The sequence below is a fragment of the Mytilus californianus genome, unplaced genomic scaffold (genome assembly GCF_021869535.1).
Source record: "Mytilus californianus isolate M0D057914Y unplaced genomic scaffold, xbMytCali1.0.p SCAF_3, whole genome shotgun sequence".
Classification (NCBI taxonomy): domain Eukaryota; kingdom Metazoa; phylum Mollusca; class Bivalvia; order Mytilida; family Mytilidae; genus Mytilus; species Mytilus californianus.
In genome coordinates this window covers 113,433,700-113,447,975 of record NW_026262679.1, presented here as the reverse complement: position 1 = coordinate 113,447,975, position 14,276 = coordinate 113,433,700, and the positions used below count along the sequence as shown (strand labels likewise).

Here is a 14,276-nt window from a genome sequence, read left to right as displayed (position 1 = left end):
TACAGGGTCTCCAGGTATTTGCTTTTAACCAAGGATCATGTATAGAAAAGTGATGTAATTTACATGCATAAAGCTATCTATTTAAAATAATGTTTTCACAGTTTGTATTGACTGACTTAAATAGGTTTTTATTTGGCTCTGTTGTTCTTGTGTTTGTTTTAAATTAAAACAGATAAAAATGCTAAATAGATTTGTAGTAATTAATAAGACACTTTTATTCCAAGGAGTAATGGATAGCATTTTACATGTGAAATGACAGTGTTCAAGTGAAAATTGTAATGATTTTGTGTCACTATGCACCTGATGCATAACAAGGTTGTAATTAATTGGCGATATTGGAAGGTTTCAACATGATAAGATAGGCAGCAATCCAAATGCATTTGTTTATTAAAAGGAGAATGTGCGATACTTAGAGAACTTCTGTAAAGGTACGTTTTTTAATGTTTACCCACAATAAATCTTTTGCTCAAAAGACATCTATAATATTGTTCTTCTATATATTACTCCTATGAAATTCTTGAAATATAATTTTCTGGTCTTTCTTGTTTTTATGTTATATCACGTATTATATATGCAGGACTCAAATTTATGGTGGGTTCCAGATCTATGGCAAATTCCTAATCTATGGTGAATATAACGTCACAAACGCCAAACAAATCATAAATCTATGACAATTTTTTGTTTTCTTCGAATCTATGGCAGATTTTGATATTACGTAATTTTCCTTCACAATTAAATAACGTCATGTAAAGTCCAAGCCGCCGCTAAAGATGACGGTTTTGTTTTATCGAAGGAAAAGAAAAAAAGGCAAGTTTTCAAGGACCCTAATCCATTAATTAAATTATATTTCAAAATTAGAGTTTACGTTAACGGAAATCCCTGCAAATGAGAAGATTTAATCATCTGATTCGGATGAAATAAGAATACTAGAGAACAAACCCATAGCCATTCGTAGCAGCAAAATCGCTGGTGGAGGCAATTTGTTTATGTTTCGTGTTTTGTTTTCTTGTTCTCGTGTTTCTGGTGTTGCCCCTTCCCTTAATTGTTTGCTTTTTGTATTTCTTTCATAATTTTTCGCTGTGATATGCTGTAATTTTTTTTATATCCCTATGTTACTCTTAAATTTTCTTTTACGTGTAACATAACCAGTAGTATTTTGTCAGCTATATAACAGCGACTACCTATACTATTGTAGCAAATAATCTTTCTTGAGATTTGGAAACAAACAAATAAGGATATCTAATAACTATTTACACTATTTTCAGCTATATTTATGTCGAATAACTGTACTGTGGGAGAACTAAGGATTTTTTTTAAGAAAGCCGCGTTTTTTGAGGCAAGTCATTGTTCATTACAAGACTTTGACTTAAATCGTCATCAGTTAAAAAAGATTTGTTAACGCTCAAATAAATATAAAGTAAAAAGTCAAACTGCATTTTGGGTTCTTAGGGGACTTGGTTGAACGAAGGGTCAAACAGGTACCTCGCACAGACTACGAAATGCTTATTCTTCCAGGGCACATCATTTCAACCCTTAAGTCCGTGTTCATTTCACAAATGGTTATTGATATGCTTCCTAGTCGTACTCATACTCCGTTTTTCTTGTACTGGCTTTTACTTAAAAGCAGCTTTTTCGCTACCTTTGGTCTGTTTATGGCAACTTTGAAACCATTGGTCATATATGTACTGACTGGTCCTTCATTTGCAGAAAATCTGCCATAGATCTGAAAACTAGAAATTCGCCATAGACTAGGATTCTAAAAAATCAGCCATAGATTGGGGATGGCATGACGTCATGTTTACTATAGATTAGGAATCTGTCATAGATCTGGAACCCACCATAGATTTGAGTCCAACATATATATTATATATTTTTCATTGTTTAGCTAAGCTTTTAATACAAACCCATATGGATGTTTGTATTGGAAAGAAACTATAATATTTGTTCATTCGGTATTTGATTTGTTGTTGGCTCATATATGCACTATGTTTCGGTTTATTCATATCCAGCGTCCCATAGTCTTACGTTTGTCAGAAGTTGAAGCTGTTTCAGTTAGTCCTTTGTAATATTGTGGTATGTTTTATCCGATTGCTACAGAATTTCTGCAGTTTTGTCTCTACCAGTTATACCCGTCGTGTTGCTAATGGAAAGTATTTGCCTGTGATAAGTCGCAATTAGCCATACACAATGAAAACTGCACAGGATTGGGAGACGACAAGTTTTTCATATCTGGCACGGTCAACCAAACTATAAGGTCTTTCGATGATATGGGTTTAACTTTACCATTAAAAAAGCCTTTATGTAAAACCAGCCTTGTAAGCAAAAAAACTTTAATTCAAGACAATCGTGATAGAAAAAAGGCCTTTAATATCGAATCAACTGGGATATAAATATAGACAGATATATGTGCAGATGCTGCCGCCATTATGCTACATTAAAATTAAACAAAAATTATCTTCCGATATTGAAATTATCTAATATTTTGCAAAATTAGTTCCTCATCCGACATTCTTGATAATAGCAAAGATATGAATCAGATTAAACTGTATCTATTGAATCTGTAATCTAAAGTTGAATAAGATTAAAGAAACATTAATTGTCGAAATTCGAATGTGATGCAGTAACAGTTGTACAGTTTATGTTATAAATCAACATAGTCACCGTGATAGTAGATTTACAATAGTTAATACATTTTAAAAGAATAAAACGGTGCTATAGAGCTACATTTAATTGAATCAAGTATGCTAGTTACATGTATCTTTGATGATGCATGTATAATTTAAACGATAAAACATTGTTAGATGTTATCCTTCTCAGAAGTTATAACTACTAATATGCACTTTAGAGTGTGCACTTTTATCTGTAACATCTGTCAATGAATACAAAAATGAGTAGTTTAAAATATTTGTTCTTAATTTACAATATTAAATTTTCAATTTGCCATTTAATAAGGGACTTTCTGATTTGAATTTTCCTTGCAGTTCGGTATTTTTGTTATTTTACTTTTTTCTGTGTATAACATCAGACTTTCACCATAAACTTAAATATGTACTCTGGTTCGAACGGTGAACTAATCACAATAACCATTGTTCAATCAAACTGTTCGGCGCTTAAAAATGACGTTCAAGACAATTTTGATAAAATGATATAATATTTGTATCAATTGTTTGTATAAGACCAAAAATGAACCAACACTTGCAAAAGTAATGACGGTAACAAGATGACAAAAACATTGAGCTTTGACGGAATTTTGAATTTGATAAAGATAGCCTTACTTATTCGTTTTTATAAATGCTACAACTTTGTTAAACATCACATATGAAAAAGGACTCAGCACCACGAACCCAACATAAAACCTGGAATGAACCCAGATTCTCCGAAAGGGTAAGCATTTCCGGCTCTAAATGTGTCACCCGTCGCGATGTTCAAACAATTAAAAATCCGGTAATAATTTTTTTTTCGGTAATGTCATAATCAAGAAGTTGATGACGGGATCGTGGTTACGACAAGTGGAACATACCAAAGAGGTGGAATAGTAGGCAATTAAAAACCATCAGAAAAAACAGACAACACCATTTTTTTTAGAATTTATTTGATTTAAAACGTTCGATCGGCAAAATGAGTAACATAAGATTCACATGATAAATGATAAAGCTTAAAACAATTGGACAAAGTGTATTATAGAACATTTCTACTTATCCAAACATGTAATATTTAGAGAAAAAATATTAGCCAAGACTGTAACAAGTTTGATGTATTTAATAATCCAACAAACTGTTGACAATTTACAACTAATAGGAATAGGATCACAAATTACAAAGTATTAGGCCAGTACCCACAAATGGAGTCCCGTAATAAATCTACCATCTTTTAAATTGGTATGGTATCGAGTAAAAAAGTATGTTAACCTTTTTAAATTTGTAGTATATCTAAAGTGTATTTATCAATCTTTCAGCTTCAATGAAATTTCGTGTGATTCTGAATATATCTAGTAGATGATTGCATGAATAAATGTGCCTAATTTCATTTTTGATTTTGCTCTTTTAAATCATCACCTTTTATGAATTCTCCAAGAAACCATGAACGTTTACAAGAAAGCAGAAATACAGATTTGGCAGACAAATATAGAGAATACAAAACTGCCTTCCAAAAGGTGACATAAGTGGATCCCTGTACAATACATACAGACAATCTTCTCAAATACGAGTAAAGCTGACCTACGATTGAGTTTATACGCAAACTTTTTTTAAGAAAATACGCTTTACCCTGTTTAAATTAGATCTGATCTGGAATATTATTTCCGTACTAGCTGTCACAAAGAAAATGTTTTCGACTGACGGCAATATCGGCTATATTGCGCAGCTATTTTACCCATCTGTCTAACCTGACTTTGCTGTTAGCTAACATAATTAACCTTATTTTGGTAGGTAGTACCTTCTCGTAAATATTCACTCAGATGATAGGAGTTGTGAGTGACTACAAATGACCCATTTGCCGAATCATCTTGATAGTGTAACTTCAAGTGCTTATTCAGCAAACATTCCTAGTGTGAGTTTCTGTTGATATATTATGATATGGAATTATATTATAAACAGGTGGTAAACTCATATAAAATAATACAATAGTATCAGTATAACAAATCATTAGAGTAACTTATACAGAAATACAATCGGTAGGCCGTTTTTACTTAACGATGGGTACTTCACAGCAGATGACAATTTATTTGATTTAAAATAACTGATGAGGTATATTCACCGTCAATAAAATGTTAGAATCATTCGAAACATTAAGGATAAATAATTTTTATCCATTTAGGCCTAAGTCAGACTGTTTGGCATTCATAGTTAACTATACAGTAGTTGTTCGTTCAGTGAGGAAGGACGTACGGTTACCTATAGTTTATTACATCCTCGTTATTTGGTCGGGTGGATACTGGTCTCATTGGCAGTCACACAGTATCTCCTAGTGTATTGGCACAACTTTTAATAGATCTTGCTTTTCAGTGCTCTTCAGCTACCACTATGTGTTGACCACTTATGAGTCTTATGATCATGTAAATTTACAGTTGATAAATTGTTGAGCTATTCAAAACCTTAAGGTTTGCTAACCCTTAGGCATATATTGCCTTAGTCGTGTTTGACAACTCCTCGGAATTTTCGGTTTTGAATGCTCTTTAAATTTTAAAGAACTCCAACTGTTATGATTCGAGTGACACTGATAAGTTTATGTAGACGAAACTCGAGTATGCATACAAAATTATAAGACTTGTATCTTTGATGAATTTTTATGGAGAACACACTTATTTTGAACAGAAAAATGTTAAGCATGGTTTATATTTCGTTACTTTTAGATAATAATAAAACAGTTTATTATGGGATAAAACACTGTTGCATACAATGATTTACGCAGCGTCAAGACGGATGGTCAATATAACTATAAACTTCGTTTTCGTTTAATCCGCTGTATTCATACTTTTTCATATCTGCAAAAATATATCTCTCATTCTGTAAAAGCTTGTGATTCAACGTTCATTGGTGCATTACTCACTCATAATAAAAATATAACCGAAAGAATAGGTTTTAATGAAAATGAAATCATATGCAAATATAGAACGAATCGATTTTTTACATAATGTTGGGGTTGTTGTCGTAACAAATTATTGTTCAAAACAAGAACGGTCAGCTATACCATACAATAATCTTATATAAGACTATGAAATACAACGATTACTGCCGCTTCATGTAATAATCTACAAAATGATAGATATTCATACTAAAATGATATGGTTATATATGTTTGACATATATGTAACAGCCACTATGTTCCGTCAGTTCCTTTATTCCGGCAGAACTTTTCAACTAGTTATTTCGTTCCGATGGAACTTTCCAACTAGTTGTTTTATTCCGAGTGCAGTCGAAAAGTTCCGGAAAAAAGTAGCTAGTTGAAAAGTCCCGGAACAATGTAGCAAACGGAATAAGTTGCATTATCATGCAAATTTAGTATTCATAGTACCCTTAAGAGAGGGAAGAATACTCCCCTCCTCATGTGGATACTTTTAAAAATATCAATTTCAGATTAATGTATAACAATAAATTAGAACTTATTCCGTTATGAAGGCAACATTCTGACCGAATTAAGTACCATAATAATGAAGAGGGGGAAGAATGAGGATCAGTATATAAGACACTTTTGTTCCTCTTTAAAAAGGTTCAAAGATAATATGTTGCGCTTTTACTTTGCATCAATTCTCCAAATGGAACTTTGTGACTGGTTGATAAGTTCCGTTGGGCTAGTTTGTTAGTTCCGTTTTTGACTTATTTGCCAAAGAGGAACTTTGTGGCTAGTTGATAAGTTCCTTTTGACTTTTGTAATCAGTATCTTGGTTTCCCTTTGAAATGTTCAAATACTTTGCATCACTTCTCCAAATGGAACTTTGTGACTGGTTGATAAGTTCCGTTGGAACTTTTGGGCTAGTTTGTTAGTTCCGGTTTTGACTAATTTGGCAAAAAGGAACTTTCTAATTGGTTGATATGTTCCGTTGGAACTTTTCAACTAGTCACTTTGTTCCGGTGGAACTTTTAAACCAGAGGAAGAACAAAGTAACTAGTTAATAAGTTCCTCCGGAACTTTTCGGCTAGTTAGTTCTTTCCGCCCGGAACTTTCCAACGTCGGAACAAAAGAGCATTTACATATACACAGTGAACGTATATCGTTATGAAAATAATTACTTGTAATCTGAAAATAAGTCCACTCAGACGTTACTGTAAACCCGATAAGTTATTCTCCTTATTCTTTTATAAATTAAATGAAAACCAAAACACTCATTGTGGTATTCAAATGTTATAAAATGAATAACGCGGAAATGTTTATTTTACCAATTTATTTTCACTAGTTTTAGTATCATTACTTTGAATGTAAACAAAATGTTAATTTCATAATTATACCCACAACTGCCATTCGTGATTCTTTTTCCGTCTAAGTCATAGCGAAAATTCAAAGTATTACGAGGATATAGCATACAACCATATTGAATATAATTAAGAACAATGCAGGGATGGTTCAAGTATTTGAATACAAGAGGGGTGTTGTTGATTTACATGCACATTTGGTAATTATGAGTGAACACTTTTTAGCAGATGGTTACCGTCATTAAAAAAGTTGAACTCTTTTTAGTCTTTAATAATAGACATGTCTTTTGATAAGTAATACCCCTAAAATATAATTGACATACGTTTTTCGGATGACTCGTTATAAACAACAAAACACATTTTGCTTTAGAAAGAGTAACGTTTATTATATAATTTTTCTATGATTACAAGACGATTTATCCTGCCATTACATAATTATTTTAAAAAGAAACAATATGAAGAAGGAGACACCAAGTCAAATCAAGAACCCAAATGTTAAAAAAGCACCCTGGTAAAACAATAACGACAAACAATAACAAAACATAACACAGAAAATTAAAGATTGAGGAACACGAACCCCAAGAAAAACAGAGGTGAATTCTTGCTCCACATGTCTCACTGCTCTTGTTGCTCATGTAAAAAAAAGAAAGAGTTGAAAATTTTTTATTCGGTAATGTCAAAATCAAGGAAAAAGATTGTATTTTGAATGTCCGGTTTGCTTGTTCTCAGTATCCCATTGATCAAATTTGAACAATGACATTTCTTCTTCTGATTCACGTCACGAAAGAGAAACAAAAACACCTGATTATGTTGTACAAATAGACCACAGGATTTTGCAGCTTTTTGAAAGAAGGTTTACATAAAATTGCAGGAAGTACTAAGGGGACAGTAAAAACCCATAAATCGAAATCAAAGACATTACAATGGCAAAAAGACAATGAAAAGACTGACAACAGTCTACAAAACACTACACTTCAATAAAATTCATTTGCCATGTGCCAATAATGCGCCCGTACGTAGCAATCGTAATAAAACGCAATTTCGTTTGTTGTAAATCATATAAAGCATTCATCTTTCATGAAAGGGGTAACAGAGTGAGATACCTACTTGAAGTAAGATGAGATGGTGATTAAAGCTGTATCTCCTTTCCAAATATATGCACGTTTATGAATTTAAGTTAATCAAGAAGCTGTATGTATTCCAATGGTCACCAATTGTGCCCCTTTGATAACAGACATGTCCATGTACTGACATGAATTAGAGTCTATGGCTAAACTCATAAATCAACGGTCTAAATTCCATTTAATTGACAAAAGGTAAAATAACAAAACTACCGAACTACAAGGCAAAACCAAAAGCTCAAACACATCAAACGAATGGAAAACAACTGTCATATTCCTGAATTGGCAGAGGTATTTCCTTATTTAGAAATGATGGATTAAACCTGGTTTTATAGCTAGCTAAACCTCTCACATGTATGACAGTCGCATAAGATTCCATTATATATATGGACAACAATTTGTGAACAAAACAAACAGACATAATAGGAAAACATGTCACAAATAGGGGTACAGCAGTCAAAATTGTGTTATTATCTTAATCAACTATTACATATTATAAAAACAAACAAATATGTCATCAAAGCATATAGACAAAGCACATAAGCAATTTATAACTACTAATTATTACTGTATTGATTTGTTTTGGTTTAAATACTCAGGAAAGTGAAATAACAATCAATGTTTTATATATAAAATATATATGTGGGTGTGTGTGTGTGTGTGTAGGCAGTGTTTCGGTACTGACATGATTCATAACATACATGTACTTTTCTTCAATTCTCCGTTTATGAATTTATAAATTATTATGAAACTAAGTTTCCAACTCCTTGAAGCAAAGTTGACCTTAGGCGTATTTGGTATATTTTTGGTCAATTTTGTCAGTATACCTCTTTACATGTTTGGGCACTTATTCATCCCTGGTTTTCAAATCTATGGTATTAAACGTTCCTGAAGAATGCAAATCCATTTTTATAAGATTCGTGTGTAAATTTTCTATTTACACAGATGAATTTACCCGAGAAAACTTACACCTAAGATCAATCTAATATAAGCAGCAAAAATGATCTTGTTTCTAGATTTGGATAATTCAGCTCCCACTGTTTTGGCTTTTAATTTAATCGACAGGGTGTATGTATTTAATGAATACCACCTACGCCTGTTTTGCAGACTTGTTCTTGTATTGTAATGAATTGATAAGAGGTTATGGTCAAACTTATGAAACTATTTTTTTTCTTTTAAATAATTCACCAATGCCTTAGGTTAGAGAAGGGTTAAGTGCTCGCAAACATGTTGTCGTTGGTTGCTGTGTGTCTTATGTGTTTGGTTTTTTTAAATCATCATAAATCAGACCTTTTAGTTGTTTTATCATAGTTGTCTCAATGGCAATTATACCACATCTCCTTTTTGGAAAATGTTCGAAATATTACTGATTTTGGATAACGTTTTCGAAATCTATTTTGATTAGGGTCAATAAGTTTGCATCTGTTTCTATAATTGGGGAAAACATGACAGACATTATGTAATTTTACACTAAATGGTCCATTTCTGATAATTTTTTTTAATTCCGTATACCATGATAAAGGAAAACATTCATTTACATCTGCTTTTTCAAATTTTGAATATTTGTACTTTTCGTTTATTTAGTTCAAATATTTCTTTTGATGAAATTTAAACTAAAAAGTATAAGACATATGGTTTTTAACAACTTCTCTTATATTCAGTCTACTAGGAATAAATAATTCTTTATCTATGTCATTAACGCTTCGAAAACACTAACATCTATAATGCAATATTTTCCTTTTCATTGACTAATAATCTGTGGAAACAAATCAAAAGAATATGTTAAGTTGAAGTCAGAAACTGAAATATCTATGACTTTGCAATGGAAATACTATTTCATATTGACACTCGCTGTTTGTAACATCTCTACAATATTTGACTACTTTGAAAAATTGTACTATTATATTGGTGTACTTTTTCAAGAACAAATATTGTTAACACTAAAACTAAACTTTGATTTAGACCCGCCAATAAAATCTTTGTTGCTGTCGATAAGAAGATGAAAAGCTATGAGAAATTGTCTGTTGTTTCCTCTATATCACCGAAAGCAGCAACAGAACATGTTGCACTGGATTAATCATTTCAATAACAAAAGGTTTGGTACTCTATTAAAATCAACAAATACAGTTTTAACATAATGATTTATATGCATCATGCGATAAGTTTTGGCAAATATTGAATGTATTTTTAAGTACACGTGAGTTTTTGTTTTTACACATTGCACAATTTCATTTGTATCAAAGTTCGACCACACTTTTTTCAATATATATTTGTAAAGTAGAAAATGCTAAAAATTTAATTTAAAATTATTGTATAAATCTGTTAAATTGAGCAATCAAACGTAGAACTTTAGATAAAAAAGGGTTATGATTTCCAATGAAACACTCTATATATATTATATATCTTCCTGATTTTCTTAAAAATGTTAAACTAAAATGATCTTTGTTCCAGCATTTCTATTTTGTGTCTTATATTTTTTTGCAGGTCAATAAAAAAAATCAATTGCCTATGGGGATCCTACTGTTTAACCTCGTAATTCTCGTGGAATTTGGATATATGTACCACGACCCAGAATGGATGACAGCACCACAAATGGGTAAGCCAAACAATAAACAAAGCAAGTAGAATAGGTTGAAATGACTGAGAACATATGACCTGAAAAGACGATCAACAGTTGTTTAACCATAACAATCTAAAGATTGAATAACATAAAAGACCAGTTGAAACCTGGGGTCTATTATAGTGAACTGGTAGAGAAATAAATTACTGCTAAATTAACCTATTCCAGTCAAGGAAGTTACTACTAATTTCATTTCATGCAGACAGACGTTTTTGTGTCTTTTTATACAATGCAGAACAAGATGAAATACATTCACCTAGAATAATTCGAGGAAATAACATATTCTGCCAATTTATAAATAAGAAACGTTGTTGTGTTTAAAATCTAAAATATTTGAAAATTTCACATATGTACATGCAATATGTATATGGTTATTCAAAGGACAACAATACTTCATTTTTGAAAAGCTTCCCAACAAGTTTTTTAGTTGATATATAATTTCGATTCATATATTGCTTTTGATTTTCACCTGAAAAAATTAAAAGGGTTATTGCATGAACACGATTATTTGGTGTATACTTATATAAACAGCAATTCCCCTTACCATTAAATAAATCTCTTAGAGAAATCAAATGTGTAATTGTAGTCTGTCTGTCGGACATGGTCAGATCGTTTAAAACCGTCCTTCAAGCTTAATATTTTTTGGTTATAAGCCGCTGTGTCAGAAGTATCTAGAGAGTTCTTAATTTTAAATACGTAAAAGATTAAGCAATTTAACGAACATGGTGACAATACATATGTCACAGTGGACCATGTGCCTTTCTATCGCTATACAAACGGTTGATCGAAAAAAAATCCCCAAACATACTGAGTACGATATCCTAGTACATTTAGTTGCGGCACTACCAGTTGTGCGTATAGAATCTTCTACTAAGCTGTAATAAATCTGCTTTGCCAATTAAAGAGACAGCTACAAATATGCATCTATTCAGTTTAATTTGATTATTTGATATATACTGTGAATGAAAATGTTATGTTTATGCATGATTACATCAGAAATCTTTTGCTTAATCAACACCATTTTTCTAAGGTAAAGTACTTTTTCTGTACTTTTTTTATGGTTTGTTCTCTTATGTAGATGTTGTATTTAACAGAAGCTTGTTTTATAAAACAAAAACTAGCTTGACTCATCACATATTCATGAGTCTTCTTCAAGTCTGAAACTTCAGCCTTGGTTGCCTTGTATCAGACCATCATAGGTTTTTCTTTTTTTAATATGGTGTCGAATTTATATCGATGATATTTCCTGACAATTTGTATACAACTATCGGACGATTTAGAGCTTGTCATATTGTACGAGCGATTATCTATTGTTGATCTTGTGATGTATTTTGGTTATTTTGTGGTTAGGTTGCTGTTGTAGTTAAGTATATCACACATCTCACCAGTCATACATACTGTATTCTTTAATTTTATTTATGCATCCTTCAATGAGAATAATGAATTGCAGATGTGTGCTGTCTTAAGCTGTGCAAAAGATAACTTTGGACTAAAAATTTTACTACTTTCAAAGATAATTTTTACACTGGCAAATGAATTTTAGTCTGAAATTGTCATTTTGATCTGAACATCATCTGAAAGTTTTGAACAATAAATTTTTTAAGCCATTTTCAGTCTTTCGTTCAATTTTCAAACTTATCCACTGTGGTTAATTCAGTACTGCTGGGACCATTCGCTTACTAGGCCAAAATTAAACTTTTGACTCTGGCTAGGTCAAGGTAAAAGTAATCTTCTGTGCGAATCTGGTTCAAAAAGGTAAAATTAATCCCCAGTTTTCGTCAGTGGCGGACCTGTAACCATTTAATTTTTTCGGCAGTCATAAACAACGATTCTGGGACCAAGTGTGATTTTAAGATAGAATAAACTTTGGTCCTATGTACAAATTATGACACATCCATCAATATGTTCCGCTCTACTTTTTTCATTCGTGATAAATCCACATTGATCAATCATTTAGAGTAAACACTGATCAATGATATTTGGAAATAAAATGGTACACCAAATTCATGTTTAATTTAAGTTTCAGTGCTTAAAGGCATGCACAATGAATAAGAAAATATAAAATATATTGTCTCCATATACTGTTACTTCATACGGCTTCTTACGGAATGATAGAAGCATATTTTTCTAAAGTGTATCATTATCACACCGAATTGGATCGATTATTGAACGAAATAACTTTTACCACTTTAAATAAGCGTTTATTATGTGCACTTTTTTTACTTTTCTAATTTTCTTATATTAAATTTGTTCTTTCTACGATGTCACCTTGGTATTTCATATGTTTCTATGTTTTTATCACCTCGATATGTTTTGCTTTACATGTTATTAGATGCAATATACTAATAATTGTAATTCTATAAACCAAAATACCAATTTTTTAAATAAAAAAGGAAAAAAAACAGAATTGGGATACATAATAAATGAACTATACTATCAAATTAATTATTTGATTACAATGACCGAAGCAAGTTCCATCTCTGAAGTGAAAACCTAAATTTTAGATGTATTTTCGGTTTTAAAAGATTATTTTTTTATATATAATTGAAAACTACAGTAATAACATGTCCATAAGATAAAAATGCGCAGCAGTTGGAATGTTGCAAAGCACTTGTCCTATCTCAATAACAAATATGTTGTTGTTCCCGCAGATAAAGCCCCAAACAACATCGTTTTTGTGTGTAAATCACATTACATAAACTGCTTGATAAATGAATTAGGTATTTACAATTCACTTGGAAACTCAATATATAGCCCTACGACACTTACTAAGGAGGAAATCCTGGATAATCATAGGTCTGTTCTAAGTTCCTTTGGAATTTCAACCAAAGATGAAAAACTGGATCTTCCAATACTGTATTGGATACCTAAACTACATAAGTGTCCTTACAAAAAACGGTATACTGCTGGGTCTTCCAAGTGCTCCACGAAACCTCTTTCTAAATTATTAACATCAACTTTATCAGTAATCAAAGCCTGGCTTTAAAGTCATTGTGAAACTGCCTATTCTAGAGGTGGCGTGAATCAGATGTGGATACTAAAAAATTCCAAAGATCTTTTAGAGTACATACAATCTAAGACTCTTTCATCTTGCAATGGTTTTAAAGCATTTGACTTTTCTACACTTTACACAAGTATTCCCCATTCCAAACTAAAAGACAAATTGAAAGAGTTGGTGTTGCTTTGTTTCATAAAAAAGAATGACCAACGTAGATACAAGTATCTTGTCTTAGGGAGGGATAAATCCTACTTTGTAAAAAATCACTCTGATTCAAACAAAAAATTCTTTGAAACTGACATTATCAAGATTCTTGATTTCTTAAATGACAACATATTTGTTACGTTTGGAGGACATGTTTTTCAACAAACTATCAGCATTCCCATGGGAACCAACTGTGATCGTCTTCTTGCCGACTTGTTCTTTTATTCCTATGAGGCTGACTTCATACAGGAACTTCTTAGGAAGAAAGAAAAGAAGTTAGCAGTATCCTTTAACTTAACTTTCCGCTATATAGATGATGTTTTCTCACTAAATAATTCAAAATTTTGCGACTATGAGGAACGCATCTATCCCATCGACCTAGAGATGAAGGATACAACAGATACAGTTAAGTCTGTCTCATATCT

At 31.7% G+C, this 14,276-nt stretch overlaps 1 long non-coding RNA gene across 1 annotated transcript in view; it reads left to right on the top strand.

Annotated features, from left to right (window-relative positions):
• Positions 1 to 354: 354 nt before the first annotated feature.
• LOC127735869 (uncharacterized) overlaps positions 355 to 14,276 on the top strand; it is a 49,795-nt gene continuing 35,873 nt past the window's right edge. The window contains exons 1-2 of the long non-coding RNA XR_007998629.1: positions 355 to 428; positions 10,514 to 10,625. This is a non-coding gene — a long non-coding RNA (uncharacterized LOC127735869). The remainder of the gene's footprint in view (positions 429 to 10,513; positions 10,626 to 14,276) is intronic.